General features: G+C 33.3%; 1 protein-coding gene across 1 annotated transcript in view; it reads left to right on the top strand.

Moving 5' to 3' along the window:
- LAMA2 (laminin subunit alpha 2) overlaps positions 1-20,117 on the top strand; it is a 923,420-nt gene that overhangs the window by 261,788 nt on the left and 641,515 nt on the right. The window lies entirely within an intron of this gene.

The following is a 20,117-nucleotide window of genomic DNA, read 5'->3' on the forward strand; positions in this document are numbered from 1 at the left end:
AAGCATCCTAACTAGTTTATGAAGAGAAATCAAGTGAAATGGGATATTTTCCTTAGATGCCATGATAGACTTATAATACAATAAGAAGAGCACTGGTTATGGAGTAGAGCAAATTAACATAATCAAAAATAACATCTGATACTTCCTACTTTTGTGATTTTAATCAAATTATTTAACCTTTTTTTTAACTCAGTTCCCTCTTTTGTAAAATGAAAGTGTTGGAATAGATGATCTCAGAGATCTCTTCCAACTCTAAATCTGCCATCTAATTACAGATTTCTTTATACAGGGAAGACTCCTCTAATTAAAAAAAAATGTAGAAGAACTCATCTCCTATCGTAATGGAGTATAGGAGGAAGCGTGAGAGTAAAAAATTAACTTTCTATTGTACATAGTAGGGAATACATTTGTAATAACTGTGTTTTAGTCACCACCCTGAAAATATAATTGGAGTCATACTTGTCACATATATCGTGTGTGATGTGAATATCCACCCACGAGTTTCACACAATCTATCACCTCTCTCTTGGTGCATGTTGATACCCACTCATTCTAATCCACCTTTATCCTGGCAGGTCCAAATTCCCAGAGATATAATACTTCTTCTTGGTTATATTAAAAACTCTTTTAGTCCTAGAAATAATAATTAGGAAAAAGGCACTACCCCTACACATTATTCTAGCTTTTGAATTCCACAGTGTGTTACCTATTCACTTCATGAGCCACTTGAAATATTGACAATTCTAAATATAACTGTTTCCTAAAAAAATCCACTATAGATACTGATATATTTTTTAATAAAACCCTTACCTTGCATCTTGGAATAATTACTGTGTATTGGTTCCAAGACAGAAGAGTGGTAAGGGCTAGGGAATGGAGGTTAAGTGGCTTGCCCAGGGTCACGCAGCTGGGAAGTGTCTGAGGCCAAGTTTGAACCAAGGACCTCCCATCTCTAGGCCTGGCTCTCAATCCACTGAATTAGGTGGCTGCCTCCCACTGATACATTTTTTAAAATGTATAAACAACAAAATATAGCACAATACACACATAGATCTAGTTCCTCCTCTCTCAACAATGTGCTAAATATCTAAGGTGAAAAGTGAGCACTCACAGGAATCTGGCAAAGAAGCATAAAAGAAAAGAAAATTTATGCTTAGGGTGAATGGCAGTACTGGATTCTAAGCTTTGGAGGCATTAGTCTTTTGAAGAATATCAACATCACATAGAACTGTTGTTTTTGTGTTTACCATTGGTCTTTATTACACCACTGCTAAACAAATCCTCTTTTCTCTACTTGAACAAAACCTTTATAATAAGTTCATTTAATTCACAATCATCTTTGAAAAGGTTTTTGAAAAGTGTTATCCTCAATGTCAATAGATCACCTGGTCACTCAATCATATGAATGCTGCATTATAAAATTTACCAGGAACAGAGATTATGTTAATAATTTTTAAAAATATTTTATATTTTTATATTTTTTTCTAATACAGTTAAAAACTACTTTTGACATTACCTTTTAAGAAGTTTTGACTCTCAAATTCCCACATTCCCCCCTCTATCCCCTCATCCATTATTGAAAAGGCAAGGAATTTGATATTGATTATATATGTGCCATCTTGAAAAACACATTTTCATATTAATCATGTGGTAAAATAAAAAAGACAAAAACATTAAAAGGAAGAAAAAATAAAATTAATAAAATTTTAAAAAGGAAGGAGAAAAATCAGTTTGCTTCAACTGCATTCAGGCTATCCAATCTTTCTTTAGAAATAGGTAGCATTTTTCCTCATACATCTTTCAGAATTGTCTTGAGTCTTTGTATCACTAAAAATAGCTGTCACTCATAGGTGATCATTGTGTGACATTACTGTTCTTGTGAACAATGTTGTTCTGGTTCTGCTTAATTCACTTTATATCACTTCATGTATATCTTTCCAGATTTTTCTGAAAGAATCCTGCTTATTATTTCTTATAGCACCCTAGTATTCTATCACAATCATATAACACAATTGTTCAGTTAGCCCCAGTAAATGGGTATCCCATCATTTTCTAATTCGTTACCACTACAAAAAACAACTGGTATGTTTTTGTACATGTGTCTTTTTCTTTAAAAATAATGTTTTATTTCCAGAGTACATGTAATAACAATCTGTTACATAAGTTCTCTGAAATTATAATATGCATATTGTCTCCTACCCTCTCTTCCTTGAGATGGTAATCAATTTTATCTGTATTACATATGTATGATCTTGCAAAACACATTTCCATATTTGTTATGTTGTGAGAGAATATGAATATAAAACCCAAACTAGAAAATGAAAACACAGAAGGAAAGTGAAAAATAGTATGCCTCAAACTGCATTCAGATTCTATCAGTCCTTTTTCTCTGTAGGTGCATAGTATTCTTTGTCATAACTCCTTTAGAATTATCTTGGATCATTGTATTTATCAAAACAGCTATCTTTCACAGTTGATCATTGTAGAATATTTTGCAAATATTTTTTACAGTGATTCCTGGTCCTGCTCTCTTCACTCTTCAACAGGTTATGTAGATCTTTACAGATTTTTCTGAAATCATCCTGTTTATCATTTCTTATAGCACAGTAGTATTCCATCACAATCATATTCCACAATGTGTTCCATCATTGCCCAGTTGATGGGCATTCCTTCAATTTCCAATTCTTTGCCACCATAAAACAACTATAATAAAACTTTTGTTTAAATAGATAATTTTTCTTTTTTAACTCTTTGGGCAACAGAACTAGGATGCTATTTCTAGATCAAATGATATGAATTTTTACAGATCTTTGGACATAGCTCTAAATTGTTTTCTAGAATGGTTGGATCAATTCATACCTTTACCAACATAGGTGCATAGGTGTCCCAATTTTCAGACATCCCTTCCAACATTCATTATTATCATTTCATATCATATTAGTTAATCTGATAAATGGGAGGTGGTACCTCAGAGTTGTTTTAATTTATATTTATCTAATCAATGGTGACTTAGAATATTGTTCATATACATATAGAGTACTTTGATTTCTTCACCTAAAAACATTATTTTCATCATCTGTGACCACCAGTCAGTTGGGAAATGACTTGTATTTGTATAAATTTGACTCAGTTCTCTGTATATTAAAGAAATAAGATCTTCATTAGGTCTTTATTAGAGAAATTTGCTATGAAATTTTCACCTAGATTTCTGTTTGCCTTCTTTTTAATTTTAATTTTTAATTAAAAGATAGTAGTTAATATAATGTAGGTTGTATTTTGTTATTATATAATACATTTTCATATTTGTCATATTTTAAAGAAGTTATATTGCTAACACTAGAGAAAAATTCATGGAGGAACTAAAATGAAGAATGGTATGCTTCAGTTTGCATGCAGACTGTCATTTCATTCTATGGCAGTGGATAGGTTTTTTTTTTCCTCATGAATTCCTTGGAGTTGCCTTTTATTTTGTATTTCTGATTATAGATAAATTATTTACAATTCATCATCATAATTTTTTACTATGTATAACATTCTCCTGGTTCTGCTCACTTCATTCAGCATCACATCACATAGTATTTCTAGGTACTTTTATGATGATTTTGTGCTTCATTTTTTCAAAAAACACAATAACATGCCATTACAATCATATGCCATGACTTGTTCGGCCATTCCCCTATTGGTGGACATGCCTTCAGTTTCCAGATCTTTGCCGTTACAGAAAGAGCTGCTATAAATATTATTTTTTTAACAGTAGTTCCTTTCCCTTATCTTTAATATCTTTGGGATTCAGACCTAATAGTGGTATTGCTGGATCAAAAGGAATGAACAGTTTTCTGCTTTCCTTCTAATCTTGTTTGCACTAATTTTATTTTTGCAAAACCTTTTAAATTTTATATAATCAGGATTATTCATTTGTTATCTTATAATGTTCTCTATCTCTCATTTTGGTTATAAGTTTTTCTCTTATCCATAAATGTGATAAACTATTCCACACCCCCTCAATTTGCACATGATAGCACCCTTTATTGCATAAATAATGTACCCATATTGACCTTATCTTAGTAAACAGTGTGAGATATTAATCTATATGAAGTTTCTGTCAAACTGTTATCCAGGTTTCCCAGAAGATTTTGATGAAGTTCTTGTCCCCAAAGCTGGGATCTTGGCATTTAGCAAATACTACATTACTATTATCATTACCGACTGTATATTATGAGCCCAACTGATTACACTAATCCAATAATCTATTTCTTAACCAGAACCAGATTTGTTTTCAGTTTTATCACTTTGTAATAGAGTTTGCCATCTGGTATAGTTAGGCAGCATTCTTTCACACTTTTAAGTTAATTTCTTTGATATTCTTTCTCATTCCTTCTTCCAGATGAATTGTCATTAGTTTTTCTAACTCTATAAAATATTTTTCACAGCGTGGTCTGGAAAGGAAATTAATTTAGAAAGAGATAGAATTGTCATTTTTATCATATGGGTGCAGCCTATTCGTAAGCAGTTAAAGTTTATTCCCAATTGTTCAGATCTGCCTTTGTCTGAAAAGTGTTGTGTAATTCTCTGGAATTCCTGGTTTTGTCTAATAAATATATAGAAATGGAGATGATTTATTTGGGTTTCTTTTAAATCTGTAACTTTGCTAAAGATGTTAATTAGTTTTAACTAGTGTTTTTTTATTATCAAGGACTCTTCATATCGCCATCATATCATCTATAAGGTGTGATAGCTTTGTTTCCATATTGCCTATTCTAATTCTTAAATTCTTTTTTCTTCTCTTGTTACCATAGCTAGTACTTCTAGTATAATATTGATAACCAATAATAATGAGCATCCTTGCTTTACCCTTGATTTTATTGGGAAGAATCTAGCTTATGCCTTTATGGAAATTTCTCTGTTGATTATTACTCATGTTGATTGTTTAAACCAGGCAAATAAACTCAGCCACCATAACAAGATACAACACCCTTGTAAAACCACCATTGCTTTTCCTTCTTCAGCTAGATTTGGCGACAGAGAGCAACAGAGACCCTTATAAGAACCTTCACTTCTCTCCAATGCTAGGCAGGGCTGAAGATTAGCACAGTTCTTGGGCACTGATATAATTTTTTTCTTATCCACCAAGCAGGAATTATTTAGCTGTTGTTTGCTTCCAATTGCCACAGCATCAACAGAACAATTTTTAAACATTATTTTATTTGGTCATTTTCACACATTATTCATTGGAAACAAAGATAATTTTCTTTTCCTCACCCCCTCCAACCAGCCCTCCCATAGCTGGTGCACATTCCACTGGGCATCAAATGTATCCTTGATTCGAAACTGTTTTCATGTTGTTGGAATTTGCATTAGGGTGTTCATTTAAAGTCTCTCCTCAGTCATGTCCCCTCAACCCCTGTAGTCAAGCAGTTGCTTTTCCTTGGTGTTTTACTCACACAATTTGTCCTCTGCTTGTGGCTAGTGTTTTTTCTTCTAGATCCCTACACATTGTTCAGAGACATTGCATTGTCCCTAGTGGAGGAGTCCATTACCTTTGATTGTACCACAGTGTATCAGTCTCTGTGTACAATGTTTTCCTGGTTCTGCTCCTTTCGCTCTGCATTACTTCCTGGAGGTTGTTCCAGTCTCCATGGAATTCCTCCACTTTATTATTCCTTTTAGCACAATAGTATTCCATCACCAGCATATACCACAATTTATTCAACCATTCCCCAATTGATGGGCATCCCCTCATTTTCCAATTTTTGGCCACCACAAAGAGCGCAGCTATGAATATTCTTGTACAAGTCTTTTTCCTTATTATCTCTTTGGGGTACAAACCCAGCAGTGCTATGGCTGGATCAAAGAGTAGACATTCTTTTGTCGCCCTTTGGGCATAGTTCCAATATGCCCTTCAAAATGGTTGGATCAATTCATAACTCCACCAGCAATGCATTAATGTCCCGACTTTGACATATCCTCCTCCAACATTCATTACTTTACTTTGCTATCATGTCAGCTAATCTGCTAGGTGTGAGGTGATACCTCAGAGTTGTTTTGATTTGCATCTCTCTGATTACAAGAGATTTAGAGCACATTTTCATGTGCTTATTAATCGTTTTGATTTCTTTGGCTGAAAACTACCTGTTCATGTCCCTTGCCCATTTATCAATTGGAAAGTGGCTTGATTTTTTGTACAATTGATTTAGCTCCTTATAAATTTGAATAATTAGACCTTTATCAGAGGTTTTTGTTATGAAGATTGTTTCCCAATTTGTTGCTTCCCTTCTCATTTTGGTTACATTGGTTTTGTTTGTACAAAACCTTTTTAATTTGATGTAATGAAAATTGTTTATTTTACATTTTGTGACTCTTTCTATGTCTTGCTTGGTTTTAAAGTCTTTCCCTTCCCACAGGTCAGACATGTATATTATTCTATGTTCATTTAATTTGCTTATAGTTTCCTTTTTTATGTTCAAGTCATTCACCCATTCTGAGTTTATCTTGGTGTAGGGTGTAAGGTGTTGATCCAAACCTAATCTCACCCAGACTGTCTTCCAGTTTTCCCAGCAGTTTTTGTCAAATAGTGAGTTTTTGTCCCAGAAGCTGGGGTCTTTGTGTTTGATATATACTGTCTTGCTTATGTCACTTACCCCAAGTCTATTCCACTGATACTCCTTTCTGTCTCTTAGCCAATACCAAATTGTTTTGATGACAACTGCTTTATAATAGAGTTTGAAATCTGGGACTGCAAGGCCCTCTTCCTTTGTATTTTTTTTTTCATTATTTCACTGGATATCCTTGATCCTTTATTCTTCCAAGTGAAATTTGTAATGGTTTTTTCTAAATCAGTAAAAAAAAATTTGGAAGTTCAATGGATATGGCACTAAATAGATAAATAAGTTTAGGTAGGATGGTTATTTTTATTATATTGGCTCATCCTACCAGTGAGCAGTTAATGTTCTTCCAATTGCTCAAGTCTAGTTTTAGTTGCGTGGAGAGTATTTTGTAGTTGTGTTCATATAGTTCCTGTGTTTGTCTCGGGAGATAGATTCCTAAGTATTTTATTTTGTCTAAGGTAATTTTGAATGGGATTTCTCTTTCTAGTTCTTGCTGCTGAGCTGTGTTGGAAATATATAGAAATGCTGATGACTTATGAGGGTTTATTTTGTATCCTGCAACTTTGCTAAAGTTGTTGATTATTTCGACTAGCTTTTTGGTCGATTCTCTAGGATTCTTTAAGTAGACCATCATATCATCCACAAAGAGCAATAACTCTGTCTCCTCCTTGCCTATTTTAATTCCTTCGATTTCTTTTTCTTCTTTAATTGGTACTGCTAGTGTTTCTAGTACAATGTTAAATAATAGAGGTGATAATGAGCATCCTTGTTTCACTCCTGATCTTATTGGGAATGAATCTCATTTATTCCCATTGCAGATGATGTTAGCTAATGGTTTTAGATATATACTGTTTGTTATTTTTAGGAACAACCCTTCTATTCCTATGCTTTCTAGTTTTTTCATAGGAATGAGTGTTGTATTTTATCAAAGGCTTTTTCTGCGTCTATTGAAATAATCATGTGGTTTTTGTTGGTTTGCTTGTTGATATGGTCAATTATGTGGATGGTTTTCCTAATATTTAACCAGCCCTGCATTCCTGGTATAAATCTGATTTAATCATAGTGAATGACCCTTCTTATCACTTGTTGGAGTCTTTTTGCTAGTATCCTGTTTAAGATTTTTGCATTTATATTCATTAGGGAGATTGGTTTTTAGTTTTCTTTCTCCATTTTTGACCTGCCTGGCTTTGGAATCAGAACCATGTTTGTGTCATAAAAGGAATTTGGTAGAACTCCCTCTTTGCTTATTATGTCAAATAGTTTGTATAGTATTGGAGTTAGCTGTTCTTTGAATGTTTGATAGAATTCACTGGTGAATCCTTCAGGCCCTGGGGATTTTTTCTTAGGAAGTTCTTTGATGGCCTGTTGGATTTCTGTTTCTGATATGGGATTATTTAAGAAATCTATTTCTTCTTCTGTTAGTCTAGGAAGTTTATGTTTTTGTATATATTCATCCATATCACCTAGGTTGGTATATTTATTGCCATATAGTTGGGCAAAGTAGTTTTAAATGATTGTCTTAATTTCCTCTTCATTGGAGGTGAGTTCCCCCTTTTTGTCTTTGATGTTGTTAATTTGCCTTTCTTCTTTCCTTTTTTTAAATTAGATTGGCCAGTACTTTGTCTATTTTGTTTGTTTTCTCAAAGCACCAGCTTCTAGTCTTATTTATTAGTTCAATAGTTCTATCACTTTCGATTTTACTAATTTCTCTCTTAGTTTTTAGGATCTCTAGTTTGGTTTTCTTCTGGGGGTTTTTGATTTGTTTGCTTTAAAGTTTTTTATTTGCATTTCCAATTCATTGATCTCTGCCCTCCCTAATTTGTTAATATATGCACTAAGGGATATGAATTTTCCTCTGAATACTGATTTGGCTGCATCTCATAAGGTTTGAAAGAATGTCTCACCATTGTCATTTTCCTCAATGAAATTATTAATTGTTTCTATGATTTGTTCTCTTAACTAACTGATTTTTAAGTATCATATTATTTAATTTCCTGTTAATTTTTGATTTGGCTCTCCATGTACCCTTACTGATCATTATTTTTATTGCCTTGTGATCTGAAAAGGCTGCATTTATTATTTCTGCTTTTATGCATTTGGATGCCATGTTTCTGTGACCTAGTGTATGGTCAATCTTTGTGAATGTGCCATGTGGTGCTGAGAAGAAGGTGTGTTTTCTAAGATTTCATTCACTTCTTTTTCCTCTTTCTTATTTATTTTTTTATTTGATTTATCTAAATTTGATAGTGGTTGGTTTAGATCTCCCACTAATATGATTTTACTGTCTATTTCCTCCTTCAATTCTCCTAGATTCTCCATTAGAAATTTGGGTGCTATGCCATTTGGTGCATACATGGATTAGTGATATTTCCTCATTGTCTATAGTCCCTTTTAACAAAGTATATTTACCTTCCCTATCCCTTTTAATCAGGTCTCTTTGTGCTTTGGCTTTGTCTGATATCATGATTGCAACTCCTGCCTTCTTTCTGTCAGTTGAGGCCCAAAAGTTCTTACTCCATCCTTTAATTCTGACCTTGTGAGTATCTACCCGCCTCATGTGTGTTTTCTTGAAGACAGCATATGGTAGGGTTTTAGATTCTAATCCATTCTGCTATTTGTCTATGTTTTATGGGTGAGTTCATCCTATTCACGTTCAAAGTTATGATTGTCACTTGTGGATTCCCTGGCATTTTGATATCCTCTCCTAATTCTGACCTTTCTTCTTTAGCTATAACCTTTTAAACCAGTGATTGATTTTAAATCTGTCCCCTAGTCCACTCCCTTGATATGCTTCCATTTCTAGCCCCTCCCTTTTTGTTCTCTTCCTCTGCCCCCCTCCCCTTCCCTCCATTTTTGTGTTCCCTCCCCCCATCCCCCCCTTGGTTTTCCCTTCTCCCTTACCCTGTTGGATAAGATAAAATTCAAGATTCCAATGGATCTAGATGCTCTTCCCTCTCAGAGTTGATTTTAGTGAGAGTAAGATTTAAGTAAAAACTCTCTTCCTCTCCTTTTTATAGGAGAATTCTTCCCCTCCTCTTCCCATGTGTATCTTTGTGTGAGAAAGATTATTCTATTTAGTTTCTTTTTTTCTATTTCTTGGAGTATATCTTAGTACCATCAACAATTCTCCCTCCTTTTTTTTTCTTTCCCCCCTTTCTTCATATCATCTTGATGCCCCAAACTTTCCCTATGCATCATTCTTCTTACTACTCCAATGATGCATATAATTTTTGAGAGTTACACATTACATTTCCCCACATATTAATATATATATATGCATATATATATATATATATATAATTTGATATAAATTTAGTCCTTATAGAAGAGAGTTTGAATAAAAGAAAAAGATAATGTTTTTCTCCTTTTCCCTTTCCTTCATATTTACCTTTTCATTTTCCCTTGCTCTTTGTGTTTGGATGTCAAACTTTCCACAGAGCTCTGGTCTTTTTTTACAAATACTTGGAAATCTTATATTTTGTTCAATGCCCATACTTTCCCCTGGAAGTATATAGTCAGTTTTAATGGATAGCTGATTTTTGGTTGAAGACCCAACTCTCTTGCCTTTCTGAATATCATGTGCCAGGCCTTATGGTCATTCAGATTGGAAATTGCTAGGTCCTGTGTGACCCTTATTGGTATTCCTTTAAATCTAAATTGTCTTTTTCTGGCTTCTTGTAAGATTTTTTTCTTTTGCTTGAAAGCTTTGGAATTTGGCAATTACATTCCTGGGAGTTTTATTTTGGGGGTGTAGAGGGTGTTTTGTGAACTCTTTCAATACATATTTTGTCCCCTTGTTCTAGAATCTCTGGGCAGTTTTCTTTGATGATATCTTGTATTATAATTTCAAGATTACTGTTTATTTCTGTCTTTTCTGGTAGGCCAATGATTCTCAGATTGTCTCTCCTTCCTCTGTTGTCCAGGTCTGTCACCTTATCAGTGAGATATTTTATGTTATCTTCTAATTCCTTAGTCTTTTGACTTTGCTTCATTAATTCTTGGTCTTTTGCAAGATCACTGTCTTCCAGTTCCCTGATTCTGACATTTAAACATTGGTTTTCCTTTTCAGTTTGTTCTGATCTGTTTTTTGAGGCTTCAAGCTGTTTCTGCATTTGTATATTTTGGTCCCTCAGATTGCTGAGTTCCTTTTGCATTATTTCCCATTTTTCCTGCCAGAAAGCTTCCATCGTTTTCATAATTTCCAATTTAAATTCTTCAAGAGCTTGTGGAGAATTTCCATTTCCTTTGGAAGGTTTTGGAGTATTTGTTTGTGTTTCCTCTTCTATTTCCTCTGTATTTTGTATTTTTGCTCCATAATATGTGTCCAAAGTCACCCCCTTCTTCTTGCTTTTCTTGGTGTTTGGAGGCTGTTGCTCCTGTACATTGTTTACCATCTCTGTTTTTTTTCCTCCCCTTTCTAGTCAGAAATCTGGGTGAGGAGGGCTGGCTCTCTGTGTATGGCTCTAATGATTGAGGCTTTAGCCCCAGGCAAATTCTCCATTCTCTGAAGCTGCACTGTCTTCCAGGGAAGACCAGGGTCTGCCCTCCCCTCCCTGCTGGTGTTTTGGGTGTTTGGTTCCCCATCCACACTCCTATTATTTCAGTATATGTAATTAATTTCTTTCACTTGATATTTCTGTTCTCTTTACAAAGTTTCCCGTAATTTATGAGAAAGAACGCTATTCACAATCAGAGGAAAAATCGTGGGAGTAGAAACACAGAAGGAAAACAACTGTTTGATTACATGTGTTGCTGGGGATATGATTAGGATGTAGATTCTAAATGATCATCCTAGTGCATACATCAACAACATGGAAATAGGTTTTGATCAAGGACACATGTAAAACCCAGTGGTATTGTGCATTGGCTATGGGAAGGGGTGGGGAGGGGAGAGAGAATATGATTCTTGTAACCAAGGAAAAATGTTCTAAATTGACTAATTAAATAAAATTTTGGGGAAAAATCCCCTATCAAATTAATAGTGCTTTTAAAATTTTATTTTAATCCCTAAATAGTTAAATGATTTCCTCTTTTTTATTTTAATGCAGCAATATGAACTGAAGAAATATAACCCTTTACAGCTAGAAAAGCTTCAATATGTTCTAATATTAAATTTGATCATCCTTACCAACTTTGGTTTTTTAACCCTTATTTCCCATTTTAGTATCAATTATAAGACAGAAGATTGCAAAAAGTTAGGTAATATTAAGGGTAAAATTAGGGATTTTTGACTGAATATATTATATTAGTGGTCACCAGGGATTTAAATTAAATCCTAATGAAATACTCAAGTCAGTTTGGGTATTTTATGGTGGTTTAATTACAATAGTAGAAAGAAATTAAGAAGAAGAGAAAGGGCAAAGGGAATTAAAACTGCTCCAGCCTGACTGAGCCAGGTAGGAGTTCAGAGGTCTGTGCCAACGGGCCTCTCCAAAAAGCCAAGGGAAAGGTGGAGTCAATCTTATCTCTCACCATGTGACTGTCTAAAAGGAAGTAGTCTGAGGAGCAACTCCAGGCTGGAGTTCCATGGCCAACTCTGCCAAAGCTTCCCTTCACAGGGAATGACTGCAAATATGAAGGCAGTTCTTTACATCACTTTCTGTGTCTCACATGTGCCAGTGGTGGCCTAAGCTTGGCTTAGGACAGCCCAGGGGGTCTGCCAATTGTTTCTGAATTGTCACTTGCTAGCACATGTTGGTCATAGGCCATCCTCCTCACAGTTACATTCCTGGTTGCTAGAATTCTAAAGACTAAGCAGGGTGTAGTAAAACTAAAATTCACAGTAATTAAGGTTAAGCAACTTACCCAGGGTCATATAACCAGGAAGTGTCAAAGGCTAGATTTGACTATATTTCTTTATACTTCTATTTCTCCACTTTTCACTAAATAAAAGTTGTTTCTCTGCTTCATTTTAACATAAATGAGATATAATGCTACATCATTCAGAAGGTGATTTAAGCTTTTAAATTTACTCTATAGTTCATTTTCTTTTGAAAATTCTTAAAAAAAATATTTGAAGGTTCTGTTTCTTCATAAATATATATATTCAATTTTCTTTTTTGAAATCTTAAAATAATTCTATTTGTTTTAGGCATGAAATGTTGAGTGTTTATAGCATCAATATAGATAGTAGTGTAAAGATTAAAATTTAGGGGAGACTGAGGCATGTAGAAATTAGTTTCTGCAAGGAGTATTATATTTTTTAGAGGTTTATTAAGGATTAAAGAAAATACAGGATAAGGAAAACGTGCCTAGGCCAAGGAGGCCTAGACAAGACCTTACCTACATTATGGAAAGAGCCACATCTGCTCCAAAAATGAAGTCCAAAAGAGAGAGAGCTCAAAAGCCTTTGCAATCAGCTTAAGTACCTTCTGGATCTTGCCCACCTCAGAATTCCGTGAGATTACAAAGCATTTTGGGGAAGTGGAGCAAGGACTTGTGGGGATTGAAGTCCAGAGTTCAAATCTCAATTTTACAGTAGTATCCTTTGAAAGTAAATATCAATATTTTATGTTATTGAAAAATACTTCTTTTATTAGAAAGTAGCTGCTCTATTCATATAAATGGGAGAATGTACCTTCTACATTGCCATACTGTGTAGTGTAGGAAAGTATCCAGAAGAGAAATGGGCAAGATATTTTCTCTAATCTCCACAATCTCTCAAAATATAAAAGCCTTAGTTCCATGAGGAATACAGAGACTAAAAAAAGAATAAATAAATGATAATCATAAGGTAAATAATCAAATTCTGGGAAAGATATAAATTAATGAAGAGAAGAAGGAAAAGTAATCATTATTATAAAAGCATTGAAAATGGGGGAACAATTAACAACAAAAGTCTAAGTGGAGGAGAAGGAACACATATTTACTTTCTTGAGAAAAAAAAGAAGGAAATAATTAGGTAAGTTAGGAGAAGGCAAGAAAGAAAGGGGAATTAATAGGTTAAGTACATTTCCAAGTTTGGCAAAAAAAGAAAGAGAAGTTTGATAATTGGGAGGGATTGAAACCTGAAAGTCAGAGGAAGAAGAGAGCCTGTGGGAATAAAGTTGTTTTGAAATATATTAAGGAAAAAATTGATCACATGAAGTAATGTCTTTAAAGAGGAAGAATGAAAAAATCTCATATAAGAGGGAATTGAGATATATGAAAGAAAATGTCAGTCTAACTCTAATAATATGAATAGATTATACAATCCAATAAAATTAAAATAGACCAATTGATTGAGAAAAATAAAACTGCAAAATCTGTTGTTTATAAGAAACCCACCTAAATGACAAATATATACACACAATACAAATAAGAGAATGTGACAAAATTCACTATTTATAATGTGAATCTAGAAAAATAGGATTATAATCATGCTATCAGGTAAATGATAAACAAAAATTCACAGTAGTAGAAAAAGGACAAAGCAAATAAACCAATATGAATATTAAACTTATATGCTTCAAATGCCACAGGATCTAAATACATAAAGGAAAAAAAATAACTGAATTAGAAGAAGATAAATTAATACATTAGTGATTGGAGACTTTAATATTCTTCTCTTAGATTTGTACAGATCAAAAAAATGACCAAAATAAGTAGTAGAGAAATTGAAAGGAGAAATTAAGGATTTTTTTTTATAAAGGGTTTTTTAAATAGTATTTGTATTTCTCAGAACTCATTGAAACTTTTACAAAAATTAAACATGTATTAGAACATAGTGACAATGCATATAATGTAAAAATGCTAAAAGATTGAAATAGTATGTATATCTTTTATAGACCACAACACAATAAAAGTATTAATCATTTCAGGGAATCCAAACAAAAGACAAAAACAAATGAAGACTTAACAATGGAATCCTAAATAATAAGAATATCTAAGAGGAAATCATAGAAAAATAATAGTTATATGAAAAAAATGATAATGTTGAAACTATAACAAATTTCTTGGTTTCTGCTAATGTGTTTTTCAGGAGAAAAATTATATCTCTAGCAATATATACTAATAAAATAGAAAAAGAAAAGGATTAAGGAACTGAATAAGATTTTTTAAAATGAGAAGACCAACAAAGAAGCAACACAAAATAAACATATGAAAGGGGATAAAAGGAAAAATTAGAGGAGCAATAAATAATAAGGAATCCAAATAGTCTAGAGAAATAATACATAAAACTAGAAGCTGGTCCTTTGAAAAGCACAGAAAAAATTAGCCAAATAGGTTAAAAGGGAAAGTGTTGTTAAGCCATTTATTCATGTCTCACACTATCTGACCTCATTTAGGAAGCTTTCTTCGCAAAGATTCTGAAGTAGTTTGCCATTTTCTTCTCCAAAGTTCTCATTTTACACGTGAGAAAACTGAGGCAAACACATTAAGTTACTTGCCCAGGGTCACCCTGCTAATAATTTTCTGAGATTGAATTTGAACTTAGATTATCCTAACTTTCTGCCCAGAATTCTTTCCACTGTGCCACCAAGATCTCCCACAGAAAAAAAGAAAGTCCTAAAATCAAATCATCAAAATAGCCAGTGGCCATGATGGAGTCAACAGAAATCCAAAGTAATAAAAAATGTGTCATTTTTATACACAGTAATATGCTAAAATATTGAGGCCACAAAAGAAATCAAGGAGTATCTTTAAAAATATGAAATCCCTAGGTTGACATAAAATCAAAATGAATCTTAAACAATTCAATATCAGAAAACAATATAAGAACTATAAAAGGGAAGGGGAAATTCCTGATTCTTGTAGATTCATAGGAGAATTCTATCAAATTTTTAAAGAACAATTAATACTTATACAAATTATTCTCAATAATTGAGAAAGAGAACAGCCTACCAGACTCCTTTCATGAGATAGAGAGTACTAAAACATAATTAGGAGGAGACAAATACAAAGTGATGACATAGGTCTATATCATTAATGAATATCAATTAATAAATATCAAATGAAAATCAAAATTTTTAAATAATATTCTGTCATACTCCATTGCTTTTCCCATGAAATCATTCATTAGAATTTTTACCAGAAATGCAAGTACGATTCAACTTGGCCAATTAAATATATTAAAAACCAAGACATTCTAAACCACCTCTTCCTTCTATTATTATATGAAAAAATAATTAGCAATAAAAGTAAAGTGAAGGAAGAAATAAAAACTATAAAAATAGGTGAAGTAGAGATAAAAATATCCTTTTTAGGAATGGCAAGGTAGTTTGCTTAGAATAGAATAACCTAGAGTGAGCACAAATATTAAATGAGATGATACCTTTAACTAAGTTGAAGGTTAAAAAAAAGTAACCTTAAAAATCACAGAATTTCTATATAATAGTAACAAAATCCAAGTGGCAAAAGTTGGGTAAAATACTCCATTGGTGTATTAAAGAATCCATAACTACTTGGATCAATCCACCAAGTCAAAGTAAATACTTGCATAGGTTCTAATACAAAATTCTCCTTTATGATTAAAATTTTAACTAGCTAGAGGAATAGTTAGTGCTTGTCAATAGTCCATGGTAAATATAAGAAAAAGTGACAATGCTTCCAAAGTTAATTTATATCTTTTGCTATATCAGTAAAACTATCAAGAGGGAAACTTGACAAGATATTATAAATCACCAACAAAATAAGTATGGAAAAAGAAAAGACATGGGATATCAAGGGAAATACTGAAAAAGGATTGTGATGGAGAAATGTATTTCCAGGTTTCAAACTATATAAAACCAAGTAATAAAATTTGTTATCTTACACAAGTAGGTTGATATACCAGACTGAAATGTAGAATCAGAAACAATACAATTCGTTAACCTAATTAAAAAAAAACAGAAAAGATATATTGCTTCAGAAAGAACTCTCAACTTGATAAAAGTCCTGGGAAAACTGGAAAGGAGTAAATTTTTCCATGCTAACATCATTTACTTATTATATCACCCTTATTTTCTAAATAATTTACCAATTTTGACATTGTATTGGTATACTGTAGGCTTTTATTTAAGCCTAAGCATATTAGTATGTCTATTAAATATGTTTATAGACAATGGTTAATGCCTAAAGATTAAGTAAGGTTTCTACTTTTATCGTCTAATTCATAGTTGTTAGCATTAAAAATGGTTAATAGTTTCTTCTTTCTCTTCCAAGGTTCTAAAAATTATTGTTCCAACAAAGACTTCTCTTGTTTTTTGGAGAAATTCCCATTATCTGTTTGAATTCTATATTATAATTGTAAATTAGAAACTAATGAGAGTCTTTTGATTTAACAATCCTTAGTATTCAGAAACAGACTATCAAACTTCTACTTTCTTTTCTGGCTTTGACTCTGATTTTACATTGTTTATTTCATGCACTATTTTTTTGTGATAAATTACATCATATTGGGTTAGAATTTATTTAAATAATATAGATTACCCATCACAAATGGAGATTCCCTTAAGTGCCCCATCCTTTGGCCTTGTTTGTAAATAAAATCATTCTGTTTCTTGGATCAAATCACTCTCTTGAATAACTTGTTTGCAAGCCATGGACAGTTCAATTCCAAATAAGGATATGACAATATTGATTTGGGGCAAAGGGAGTAGTGTATATAGCCAGTATTTTTCTCATCTGAAGTCAGAGAGTGGAGTTATCTGTTAATAAAATATCCATTGAAATAATTTTTCAATTTATTAAATCTCAGAGCTAAGTGTTGGGTACACACTTTATATTCATGGAAATGCTTTTTGATTAACTATATTCATGCTCGTCTGTTATTCGTTCTAACCAAACAGCTGCTTTTGTGTCTGCATATATTCACTAACCAACAAATAAGTTGAATATAATGGCCACCTCTAATTCATCAATACCTACTTTCTCCACAATCCTTTATAATCTCACTTCTAGCTCTTCCACTTTACTTACAGTACTCTTTCATAAATCATTAATGTGCTATTGTTTACATATTATGATTTTTTTCCCTCTGTCTTACTTCTATTTTCTATTGACCTCTCTAACACTGTATATTGTTGACCATTCCTTCCTGCTAAATTCCTTGTGAAGACTTTCTTCTCTCTTGGCTTCAGATATATTAAGCTATCTTAAGAATAATGACAGAAGTAACAATTGTCACTTATATAGCTCTTTAGAATGTCTAAAGAGTTTCATAAATTTCTGATTTTATCTTCACAACAACCTTGGAAGGTGAAGCTATTCTTATCCCCATGTTATAAATGAGGAAACTAAAGCAGATAGAATTTAAGTAATTTGACCAGGGGTGAACAACTAATAAATGTTTGAGGCTGAATTTTAACTCAAATTTTGCTGAATCCATGTTCAGTGCTCTATCAAATGCACCAATAAGGTACATTGAAGATATGACAATGCATGGTATTACAATGAGTTATAAAACATTTTTCTCTTGGGTGCTTTAAAACTTTTAAGAATTTATTTTAAAAAAAAGAAACTCAAGATGAAGTTGGAATATCCAGTACATTATAGGAATGCCTTTTTAAAATAAGAAATGTAATAAAAATCTTGCCATTTCTAATTCTTAATTTTTAAGTACAAATTGTTTTTTTGAAATATACTATATATTGTTAAGAAATTTATATTTGAAAAGATAAAAACACAGGGAAACAACCATATTTTAGATCTATCTTTTCCTGAGTAATGAGACCTGTGCTATATGTACAGATCTGCTGTTAACTAGCTGAATTACTTTATAGCCTCTATATTTTTCTTTATCTATAAAATAATCACAGGATCATAGATCATAAAGTGGGAAGGGGTTTTAAAGAAAATGTAATATAACTCGCTTATTTATAGAAGAAAATACTGACATACAGAGGTGACTTTTCTTACGCTGAGTCTCAACTGAGGTGATTGAGTTAAATGTCATCTAATATTCCTTGAATTTTAAAATTCTATGAATCTATTTTTTTCTACTCCTAATGCAAATTTAGACATTATATCTTTAATTTTGATGCCATGTAGTAATAAAGGCAATAGTAATGATAAACCCATATTTATGTCAGGCTTCAAGTTCTACAAATTAATTTTCTTGTGTCCTTTTATCCTCACAACCCTATAAGTTACATACTATGATTGTCCCCATTTAACAGATGAAGAAACTGAGACTGAGAGGTTCTTGCTTACCTGATGTAACACAATTATTAAGTGTCTGAAGTATTATTCAAATTCCTTTATTCTTGACTTTGAGTCTAACAGTCTATCCACTATGCCATCTAGCTACTTCTAAAGTAGTGGATAGAATAAGTACAAGACATAGAATCCAGAAGGTCTGAATTCAAATCATATCTCAGACACTTAATTAGGCATGTGTTTCTGACAAAAAGTATTTGACTTTATTAAACCTATGTTTTCACAACCATATAATGGGGGATAAAATTCCATGTGCCTTGCAGACTTGTTGTGAGGATCAAAAGACAAAAATCAAACAAACAAAAAAAACATGTAGGGGAAGATCTAATATCCTCCGATAAACAGTCAAAAATAATTCCACAGAATCAGTGCTAAAAGCAACAAAAACAGGTAAGACTTCTGAGAGAAGCTGAGCAGCCAGGAACAACTAGGAAGGAATGTTTTAGAAAAGCCTAATCTCAGTTCTATTTTATAGGAAAATACCTTAGAATAAATAATGCAGGATCAACAAGCTATAGGCCCTGGGGGCATGACTGGAGGAAACACTGTGGAATCAACTAGCTAGCCACTGGGAGGGAGAAGGAACAGCCTCACTTTTTCTTGGAACTTTAATTTTAATGGATCCCCTGGAATTGGAATATGTAGGGCTCTAGGAGCAATTGTACCAGCCATGGCCTTAGCTCCAGAGACCTAGGCCCATCCACAGGTGGGGTTTGAAAGAGTAGAAACTACAAAGTCTCTCCATACCAGGCCCTGAGGGCAAGGCCTTCTGGCTCACTGCTGACCAGGGAAGAACTTTAGGAATCCTAGAAATATGGACTAGACATCTGCTCAATGCCAGGCTGGGACACCAGGAGATGAGGAGTGAGGAAGGAGTATACACTGGAGAATGTGGTTGCTAAGGAACAAGCACCTGATCATCCTCAGGATTCTACCACAGGGGAACATGGAAGAACAGCCTAGGGCAGCATTGGTGAACATGTTCAATGCTCAGATGCCCAAACTGCAACTTCAAGCTGAATTTGAGCACCCCACATTACTCCAGAGAGTAGAAGGATGAAATCCTCACATTGGGAGGCTGGACAGAGTGGTAGGGCATTCAAAAAATATCCTTGGGCACTATGGAGAGGGGGAATGGAGCAGCCCCTTCCATGCTGCCCTAGAACCCATACCAAAGCTTTGCCAATATGGGCGTAGGGGCTCTGATTAGAATGCCTGATATCAGTCATGAACTGGGATTTGAGAAGAAGATCAGTGATTATACCTGACCCTGAATTATAGAAATTGGAAGAACTGAATAGGGCCTAGGAAATAACAAAGACAAAAAATCCTGGAACTGTAGGAATCCAACACTTAGGAATGCAGAAAAGAAGTCTATTGGCTTGGCCACTAAAA

This window comes from Monodelphis domestica, chromosome 2 (genome assembly GCF_027887165.1).
Source record: "Monodelphis domestica isolate mMonDom1 chromosome 2, mMonDom1.pri, whole genome shotgun sequence".
Lineage (NCBI taxonomy): Eukaryota > Metazoa > Chordata > Mammalia > Didelphimorphia > Didelphidae > Monodelphis > Monodelphis domestica.